Below are 10,487 nucleotides of genomic sequence, written 5' to 3'. Positions count from 1 at the left end.
GTTTACTATTGATGTCTGCTGTCCCTAGAGACAGATTGTTCCAACAAGCTTTACCTCCCGCAACCTCTGTGTCAAAGGAATGGCATAATGATAGTTTACCATTGTTGTATATTGCCAGTTATGTTCAAAGTTGTTGCTAAAAAAAAAATCTGATTGTAGTCTTCAGGAAACAGTCTTTCTGCTGGGAGAAACTCTCTCCAAGTCAAATGTGGAAGGCCTTGACTGTAAGTGTGAACCTCTCCAGGGTTGTGCAGAGAGCTGGCTGACAGTGACTCACTGTCATAAATCCTAATCATAAATGCATGAATGTGTGTGACAGTTTTGCGAACTGTGTCAAACGTGGACTTGCGTAAGCAGTGAGTCAGAGTCACACGAAGGGGAGATGGATATTTAATTGAGATCAGACATTGCAGTCAATTCAGAATTTCAGTCGTCTCCCTCCCAGGCAGCGTTTAGCCCTCGGCAGCACTGCGGCAGGACAGAGACTGACCGCATGAAGCAGAGAGACCGCTGACGACCACACAGAAGTCTCTTTCATAGTTTTATGTTCCTTGATAACACAACACAACACACTGTTGATCAGCCCATGGGAACCCACAGACCACAGAATTTGAAGGTTTTGAACATCTAGAAGCATCTACATTTTGCTCAGTTTCAATAAGCTAGTCTATTAATTCTGGAATATTGTCATAAACCTGTAATTAAGACTGTTTATTAACCACGCAAGTTGACCATGAACACATTCTTACAGCAATGGCCTTGCAGTGGGAGGATTACATCTGAGTCCTGCCCATACTGTCACTGTCTACTGCAGTTGTGGGTTTAGTGCCTTGCTCAAAAGGCACCTGGATGTAGTTGTTGAGGGAGACAAGAGCGTTACTCATTCAGTTTCCTCACCCAGATTTAAAAACTAGAAATATGGGAAAATAATTATGCACACTGCAAATAAAAGGCTAGGACAGAAAAGTTCCTTAAACTCAGAGAAACTACTTTATTGCGTAAGTGCCCAACTTAAAGGTAAAAAAATATATACAAAGGAACTAAGGAGCAAACGTTTCAGCTACATGCTTTCATCAGTGCTCTGATGTAGTGCAGTGTGCAGAATTATTTTCCCATTTTTCTAGTTTATAATACTTTGATTCTTGCACCTGCATTACAATTGACCTTCATCTGAGCACAACCAGCATCTTTACTCAGCCCTAGTATCCAAACCAGTGACCTCCCTGTTACAAGCCCATAACTTTCCATGACACATAGGGCAATTTCTACAACCATTTGCCAGCAACTATGTTGTTGAGGTAGGCACACCACATTTTCCCAGCTGTCTCCAGGATTCAAACTGGTGATCTTAAGGTCACAAGCCTGTTTCTCTAACTTAAGGCCACTGCTGCACAAACCAGCAACCTCATGCAAAGTGAAAACCTTTTGCTAGATAACCCAAGTCCCTTGCAAACTACTATCCAGTTTTCTATTCCAGGGTTTTATAGGGTTAGGAAAAATTGACTTTCAAATACGTTTGCATTCATGAAGACTTATCAAGCAGTCATGCAAAGCAGAGAGGCCTCCTTGCATCTAACTTCCTATATGTTGAGCACTTTCTCATTCTCCAGTACAGAGGATATATGATATGCCTAATATACAATACTGCTTATTCAGATGTGTAGTGATGTGTTGGTTCTCCCTGAAGACAATACAAAGCTCTCACTCATGAAACTGGAGTGTGATGTCATCAAACAGACCAAGTGCTTTCATGTGGCTGCTTTACCCACAGTGCAAAGCAACCCAATGTCAAGATGTTATCTTTGGAAAGCTCTGGGAGTGTGTTGCACTGAGTGGTGTGTGCAGAGGATCGAGGACCACATGATGTCGAATCAGCCTCAATCAAACCCACAGGCCACAGGATAGTCAGTAGATGGGATGCACCTCAACCTGCAGGACTCCCATCCCGCAAAGAGTATAGGTGTTAGAGAAGTAGATACTATATTGTTAAGTAGCATTTAAGCATGTCATTTTTGTTGATATGAAAATATGAAATCTCACGACCATTGGCCTTTAAAACAAACCACAAAACAAAACGTTCTTACTGCTTTGTGCCTTTATAGGACGGTAAGACTTCCTAGGTTTGTTGAACAAGTCTGTTTCTTAGCTACATGACCAACAGAAAAGCCTCTGGACAGACCAGGCGGAGAAATAAGAGCTGATGATCCCTTCAGCCGTCCATGGACAGTTTCCACTCTTTGTCCAAGCCGCAAAGTCAAAAGTTGTACTTGCATTCATTTTAACCTCAGAATAACCTTCAGTTGTTTGAGCACCAACAGTAAAGGAAACCAAGAGTGATAATAATAATGATAATATTCCTGTAATGGCAGAAAGATGACGTAAGAGAAAAGCTCTAGCAGGTGAGGATTTGTTTTAACTTCATGATAAGAGCATTTTAGAGTGAGTAGAGGAGGGAGACATGAGAGGAGGGATGGGGTTCAGGAGGCAGAGGGTGATGTAGAGCAGCACTTCTCAACACCTTGGACTCGAACATGAAGCAGTGCACATTCAAGACCTCCTGTTTCAGGTGTAAATGCACAGAATAGTGAACTTTGACCTGAAATGATGATTTTTACTTCTATCTTCTACTTCTATTTGATCAATTACTTTAAGATAGAGGCTAGAAACTGTGAATATACATTACTTCACAAGAAAGAAGACATTTATAAGATTGAAAACTATTTGTATATTTGAAATATGCTTTTTCAGATTCCATAACTCCTCTCTCGCCTCCCCTTGGGGGCGCCGACCCCCAGTTTGAGAACCATTCAAACCATTAGATACCACACCATATGTGAGTGCGGCTCATTTACTGTAGCAGCCTTACGCCAGCACTATGTCTTCAAAAATACACGAGCACAAATATTACTTTTGTCTCTATGTAAGGCTAGCGCTAAGGTGAGGGTTTGGTTTCTAATCAACTTTCCAGCTGAAAATGATGTCGACTTCTGGCTCGACAGTTTAGCCAGAAAGAAAAACCACCGTCAACGGTTAAATCCGGAGGAATGCTGGAATCTTAAAACCACCTCTCCGACTGAGGATGAGGAGAAACAGCAGCAGCAGCAGCAGCCATCTCCGGACAGCTGGCATCTCTACCAGCTGTCTGAAGCCCAGATAACTCTCACCATCTGCATTCCTCCTGAGAGGGAGGAGGGAGAGGAGAGGAACGAGTCAGTTTCATGGAATGTCATTATAGAAGAGGCCTGGTATTACAGGTTACGACCCAGCCAACAGGAGCCATCCGTCTTAAATGGTACAGTGAGATAAGCCGTGGTGCAAGTTGGGCTCAGAACTTGATTCCTGCTTTTTATCCTACTATCTCACTTTTTCCAGTGCAGTGCTGGACGCTCGCCATTCCCTCTTAAGAGCTGAAACCGTGCCGTGCGCCGCACTGCCTGAACACACGTCTCCATCTTTCTTGTCGCTAAGCGCTCGTTGCTGTGGTGTTCCTGCGCTGCACTTCCCACAGATCACCTGTCAATCAAACAGTGTGGGGGGGGGGGGGGGGCGGGAGGGTTTTTCCTTGGATTTTCTGTTGATGCGGTTTGAGTTTCTCTTTTCTCCGTCTGTTCAGCCATGGCGGCTCTCGCTGCTCATGCTAACCACCCGGTTCTTCTTCTGTTTATTCCAAACAAGCCGCTGTTTTCATGAACTGGGTAAAGGTTGAGTCGTTGTTGTGTTATATCAGCTGGTAGATCGATAGAGGGCAGCAAAACAGACATTTATTTATATGAAAATGTTGCAGAGTATCACATTAAAGTGTTTTGAATTCTGATTCAGATAAGCGGGAGTGCAAATTGTCTTGATCGTGGGCTGCCAGTTACTGTGGAATTTCTTCCCCAATTACTTATTCCTGCAAGATTTATTCTTTTTATTCCTTTACGGAGCCTTGTTGAAAATGCACTTTATCATTTTGCAAGCGAGGCTAATATGACAGCTAGTCAGATAATGGATAGGAGTGTCCTCTGTCTTATCAATAGTGGAATTAGACTGAGAAGCTTGGCTTACTGCTGCAACACACCTAACACTTAAAGATAGATTAATATACACATACATCTGGCCACAACTTCACACTGTATCTGGTGATTGGGTGATTTAATAAGTAGAATAAGAGAAGAGCTGCCAGGCAAACAGTTGAACAGGCACCTTCCTCCCCGTCCTTCAGATCAGAGCGTATCCATGGTGCTTTACATGGTGTGTTTACATCAGTTATGACTGGAAGCAGGATGTTATTTGGAAGCACGGCGTCTCTCGACCGCCAGAACCGGTTCTGAGCGCCGCCGCCGCCTGGTAATTACAGCCGATTCGTTAGAGAAACGCAGCGCTCGTTTCTCCCCGAGAGCGCTTCACATGGGAGTCAGCTCGGGTTAACTGGAGAGGAATGTTGACTGTGGTTCAGTCTGACTGCATGGAGCTGGCGCGGTGCCATCCTGTGTGTTTCGTATGAAGTGTGATCAGTGATGCCCCGAGGCTTCCTGACTCTCCTCTCTCCCTCCTCCTCGTTCTCCTCCTCCTGATCCTACTTCTATCCATCTTCCTCCTCCTCTCCAGCTCCTCATCCTTCACCCCTTCCTCCAATTCCTCCTACTTCACCTTTACCAACTCCTCTTCCCTATTTTCCCTTTTCTTCATTTCCTTCTCCATCCCTTCCTTCTCCTACTCCTCCCTTTCATCTTAATCCTCTTCCTCCTCCTGATTCTGCCTCTATTCCTCTTCCTCCTCCTCTCCAGCTCCTCATCCTTCACCTTTTCCTCCAATTTTTCCTACTTCTCCTTTACCAACTCCTCTTCCCTATTTTCCCTTTTCTTCATTTCCTTCTCCATCCATTCCTTCTCCTACTCCTCCCTCGCCTGTTCTTCATCTTAATCCTCTTCCTCCTCCTGATTCTGCCTCTAGTCCTCTTCCTCCTCCTCTTCATCTCCTCATCCTTCACCTTTTCCTCCAATTTTTCCTACTTCTCCTTTACCAACTCCTCTTCCCTATTTTCCCTTTTCTTCATTTCCTTCTCCATCCCTTCCTTCTCCTACTCCTCCCTTTCATCTTAATCCTCTTCCTCCTCCTGATTCTGCCTCTAGTCCTCTTCCTCCTCCTCCTCAGCTCCTCATCCTTCACCCCTTCCTCCAATTTTTCCTACTTCTCCTTTACCAACTCCTCTTCCCTATTTTCCCTTTTCTTCATTTCCTTCTCCATCCATTCCTTCTCCTACTCCTCCCTCACCTGTTCTTCATCTTAATCCTCTTCCTCCTCCTGATTCTGCCTCTAGTCCTCTTCCTCCTCCTCTTCTTCTCCTCATCCTTCACCCCTTCCTCCAATTTTTCCTACTTCTCCTTTATCAACTCCTCTTCCCTATTTTCCCTTTTCTTCATTTCCTTCTCCATCCCTTCCTTCTCCTACTCCTCCCTTTCATCTTAGTCCTCTTCCTCCTCCTGATTCTGCCTCTAGTCCTCTTCCTCCTCCTCTTCATCTCCTCATCCTTCACCCCTTCCTCCAATTCCTCCTACTTCACCTTTACCAACTCCTCTTCCCTAGTTTCCCTTTTCTTCATTTCCTTCTCCATCCCTTCCTTCTCCTACTCCTCCCTCGCCTGTTCGTCATCTTAATCCTCTTCCTCCTCCTGATTCTGCCTCTAGTCCTCTTCCTCCTCCTCCTCAGCTCCTCATCCTTCACCTTCTCTTCCAATTCCTCCTACTCCTCCTCTACCAACTCCTCTTCCCTCTTTTCCCCTTTCTCCATTTCCTTCTCCATCCATTCCTTCTCCCCCCCCCCCACTTGCCTGCTCTTCATCTAAATCCTCTTCCTGATTCTGCCTCTAGTCCTCTTCCTCCTCCTCCTCCTCATCCTTCACCTTCTCTACCAACTCCTCTTCCCATCTTTTCCCCTTTCTCCATTCCTTCTCCACCCCCCTTCTCCTCTGCTTCCTCTCCTCCTCCTCCTTATACTGTTCCCCATCTTCCTCCTATGGCTACACCCCCCTCTTCTCCTCTTCATCTTGATCCTCCTCCTGTTTCTAGTCCTGCTCTTCCTCCTCATCACCTACTCATCCTTCACCTTCTCCTCCACTTTCTCCTACTCTTATTCCTCCACTTCCCTCTCTTCCTCTTCCTCACCCTCCCTCTCTTCCTCCTTATTCTGCTCCCCATCTTCCTCCTACGGCTACCCCTCCCTCTCCTCCTCTTCATCTTGATCCTGATCCTCGTCTTGTTCCTCCATCTGTTCTTGGCCTATTCTTCCACTCCTACTCCCCCTCCTCATCTTCCTCATCCTCCTCTTCCTCCTGTTCCCTCCACCTTCTCCTCTCCTCAATTTCCTCCTTCTTCCCCTCCTCTTCACCACTCTCCTCTTCATCTTCTTCTTCATCCTCCTCCCCCTTCTCCCTCCTGATCCTCTTCCTCCTCATGCTACTCCACCTCCTCTTCCTCATCTATGTCACCATCTCCTCCTTCTCTTCCTCCTCATCCTCATCTTGCTACACTGCCTCTTCCTCACCCATGTCATAACCTTCCTCCTCCTGCTACTATTCCTCCTAGTCAAAGATCCTCCTTATTCTCCTCTCTTCATCCTTGTAATCTTTTTCATCCTCTTCCTCTTCCTCCTCCTCCTCCACCTCCTCATCATCCTCCTCCTCAAACTGATTTTAAGAACAAGTTGAGCCTCATCAGACAGCTTTGATGTGGAACACGTTTTCACTTTTTTTCTTTTTCTCCTTTCAGCATCACTCCTTTCTCTTTGAAATTATTCTCTCTCATCTTTCATGTGCAACTTTCTTCTCTGCCTCCCTGCTGCCCCTCTCTCTCTCTCTCTCTCTCTCTCTCTCTCTCTCTCTCTCTCTCTCTCTCTCTCTCTCTCTCTCTCTCTCTCTCCCTACCTGTTGCTGTGCGGATCATATGGCATCCAGATTTCTACTTTCTTCTTTCTTCTTTACTGCTGAACATCCTGAGTAGAAGCCAACAGAACACAGTGACCTCACTTCAACTTGATCTGCCTGTTTATCTGCCTGGCAACAGTCGCTATCAATCTCTATTGCTTCCAACCTGCCTCTATTATCAGAATTAGAATCATTTTATTGGCCAAGTACATTTGCTGAGTGGTTGCTTGTGTATCTTGTTAAAAGACTTGATTGATTGATCCGATTGCTGTCTCGCTCAAAATCAGACATTATGAATTAAACTGGAAAGATGACCTTTTACTGTAGATGGGATGATTAAAGTTGCTATGTGAAGCATGTTAGAGACTTTAGTATAATAACATTGTGTGTCAGTGAGTCAGATTTTGTGGGAAATTTGCTGGGTTGCTTTACGGCACAAAGAGAGATTGCTTTATCCCGCAAAACAGGAGCCATTGTTACTCCAGTTTACAGGCCCTTTTCACATCGTCATGGTAACAGCTTCCGCGTTGAGAAACCGGTGCATTACAACTTCCCGTTGCCAGCTATGGCCTTCACTAAATCACTCCACAGCCTGCCCAAAATTAACTTTAGTGAAGTACAAAGACTCTCTGAACTGTTTTCATTCACTCCTGGATCTAAACTAGAGAAAGGCTACAAGTTCCCTCTTTGATTATGAAGCTGAATTTTAGCTTCAGTTTCTCCTCGTCCACTGTCATCTCTTCATTTGCATTTTCACCTCATTTGCATAACGTTATTACATTATGTCTCTAATGCTAGTAACCATTACAATTCTGTTGTTTTTGTTGTCTTTGCTGGATTGGTTTGTCAAACAATAAGTCGCAAAAACAAAGCTGCCACAGGAAGTTGTGATGCACCGGTTACCATGACGATGTGAAAAGGGCCTATTCCAGTTCCATTATTCTAACATAGCATAGTTTCAATGTCATGTCAGCTTAGTTTGCTAAGTTGCATATTTGCTGTTATCAAGAGCTGTTATCAGCTCTTATACTTTTATCACTCTTCAAAAAAAGAACAAAACAACACGGGGGTGAGGTGGGGTCGGGCAGCAACATCCTCTTTGTGACGGGAAGCAACGGGAAGATTTACGGAAAATGTGGTCTGAATTCTGAGAAGCACAAAATGCTTTAGCACCGTTAAAAACGTCCTAAAATCATCCTCCTCGTCCTTTTCATCCTCTTCCTCTTCCTCCACCTCGTCATCCTCCTCCTCAAACTGATTTTAAGAACAGGTTGAGCCTCATCAGACAGCTTTGATGTGAATTCTATTTTCACTTTTTTGCTTTTTCTCCTTTCAGCATCACTCCTTCCTCTTTGAAATTATTCTCTCATCTTTCATGTATAACTTTCTCTCCCTCCCTCTCTCTCCCTCCCTCTCTCTCTCTCTCTCTCTCTCTCTCTCTCTCTCTCTCTCTCTCAGTCAAGGTGATTCAGTAAAAAAAAAACTGTTAAGTCAGTGCTCTGTAATTATAAGGCACTTAGACAACAACAAATTGCTACAGTATTAGTTTTATCCTGAAACTACTAACAGTGTACAAGGAAAGCAAAATTAGAGAGTGGCCATTGTTTGTCTCATTATTGGTCTCTGTCCCATAACCAAAAGATCACAGCAAAATGAGGAATGGTTAAATTTGACTATTATTTAACTGTAATTTAGCATAAGGAGAGAATGTATACGGGTGACTGTTTTGATCATAGGTATCTCTGTCTCTAATCACGTCATGATCACCTCACCTACAGTACAGACAATTCTGTAATTCTGTATAAATTCATATCCAGCAACAAAGATCTTCTCAGATGTGGCTTCTTAGGACAAAATCTTACTAAATATCAGTCTGTGATCCAACACAGACCTGTTTGGGTCTCCATCACATGAAAAAGTAAGGGAATCCCTGACTTAATTGACTCATCCAGTAGGAGTCACTCTTCCCTGTTGGTCAAAGCGCTGCTCTTTAATCAGTGCTTGGGCGTTGGACTGCATGTGCATATAAAGACTGTAGAAAGTCTTGGAAGGTTTAAAAAAAGTCCTTCCTGACAATGTGGAAGCACCTGTAGAGCAAATGGCTGACAGACCTCCATCTTTACAGCTCTGACACGGATCCTCCATGTTCAGCTGAATCCTGAGTGGCATTTTTCCTGCATTAAATGAAGGGTTTCATTCCTTAACGCTATAAACTGTATATCCCTTCTGAGGAAAACATAAAAAAGTTGTGACTCACATTTGACTAACCCTAACCCAAATATACAGATGACAGCATCATATAAAACTTCAGAAAACAAAAAACATCAATAATAATTTGTAAGGAAATTTACTTGCATGCCAGCAATCATTTTGTCAGAGTAGATCTTATATTTTCCATAGAGTGAATATATTTTTTAGAATGACACACTTTAGTTTCTTTAACCTGGCACAGAATTGTTAAAGGGATTTTTCTGCTCACCCACTTTGTGTCAATCAGTGTTTCCTCTAGACATTATTTCTCAGTGGGGTGGAAACCAAAATTCATATGCCAGGTCTTTGACACAGCCTTTAGTCCATGTGACACTAAAACTCTCCACTAAAAACCACTATTAATGGAATTATATTAGACAGGGAGGCAGATCTACTGTTCTGTGGTTGGTGGAAACACTGGTCAGTACGCTTTGTGGCAATGTTTTTTTTTTTTTATCATTCATCACTTCAATCAACACCCTTGCACCAGGAAGCCAAAATGTAGCAGTTGCCAGGAAGTGGAGGTTACCATGGCAGCCCAGACAGGCCCAGGCACCTCGTCTCTGTCAGGTGTTTTTGTCTTTGGAAGGGTGGATCAGCAGCTACAGGACATCCAGTAACTGGAGGATCACATGTCAATTTGATCATTTTCATCCCAGAAAATAGAGGATTCTGTGTTTCCACTAGAATTGTATTCTTGTCAGGATGGAAAAGCCGCATTTAGAGCATCATGGGACACTAAAACTCTCCACTGAAACCCAGACTGATGAAATTATTTTAGGGTCAGCAGCTCTTTAAGACAGAGTGACCCACCACACCTGTTCAATGGTAGAGGAAACTCTGGGATACATTACTGCCTTTAAATGAAGAATTAACTTAAAATAAAAACATGAATAAATCATGAATAAATGTGCAAAGAAAATCAAGTTTCACTGCAGGTTTTCCAGAGTGTTTTCCTGTAGCTGTGGTCAGGAAGGAACCTCCATCATATCAGAGGTGGATGTCACAAAAGTCTGATATCCAATATTTAGTCAATATTGGCCCAATATATCTGTCTAACCGTAGTGCAGACGGAGGCTTACAACATGTAAAATGATTGCACTCTCCTTTCTTAATGAGGTCAGATGAGGACGTTTGAAAAATAACCAGCAGCACCCAAAGGTGTTTCTCTGTGACCTCCCTCTCAGGTTCACTGGGTGTTTCAGGTGACACCAGACTAATGCTTCAGGTTGATTTTCCACATACCACAGACTAGATTATATTTTGACTTTAGGGCTGGAAACTGCAGTGTTCATTACAGACAGACTGACTTGTTGTCATGGTTACAGGCGCT

The sequence above is a fragment of the Centroberyx gerrardi genome, chromosome 4 (genome assembly GCF_048128805.1).
Source record: "Centroberyx gerrardi isolate f3 chromosome 4, fCenGer3.hap1.cur.20231027, whole genome shotgun sequence".
NCBI lineage: Eukaryota > Metazoa > Chordata > Actinopteri > Beryciformes > Berycidae > Centroberyx > Centroberyx gerrardi.
This window is presented reverse-complemented; position numbering follows the sequence as displayed.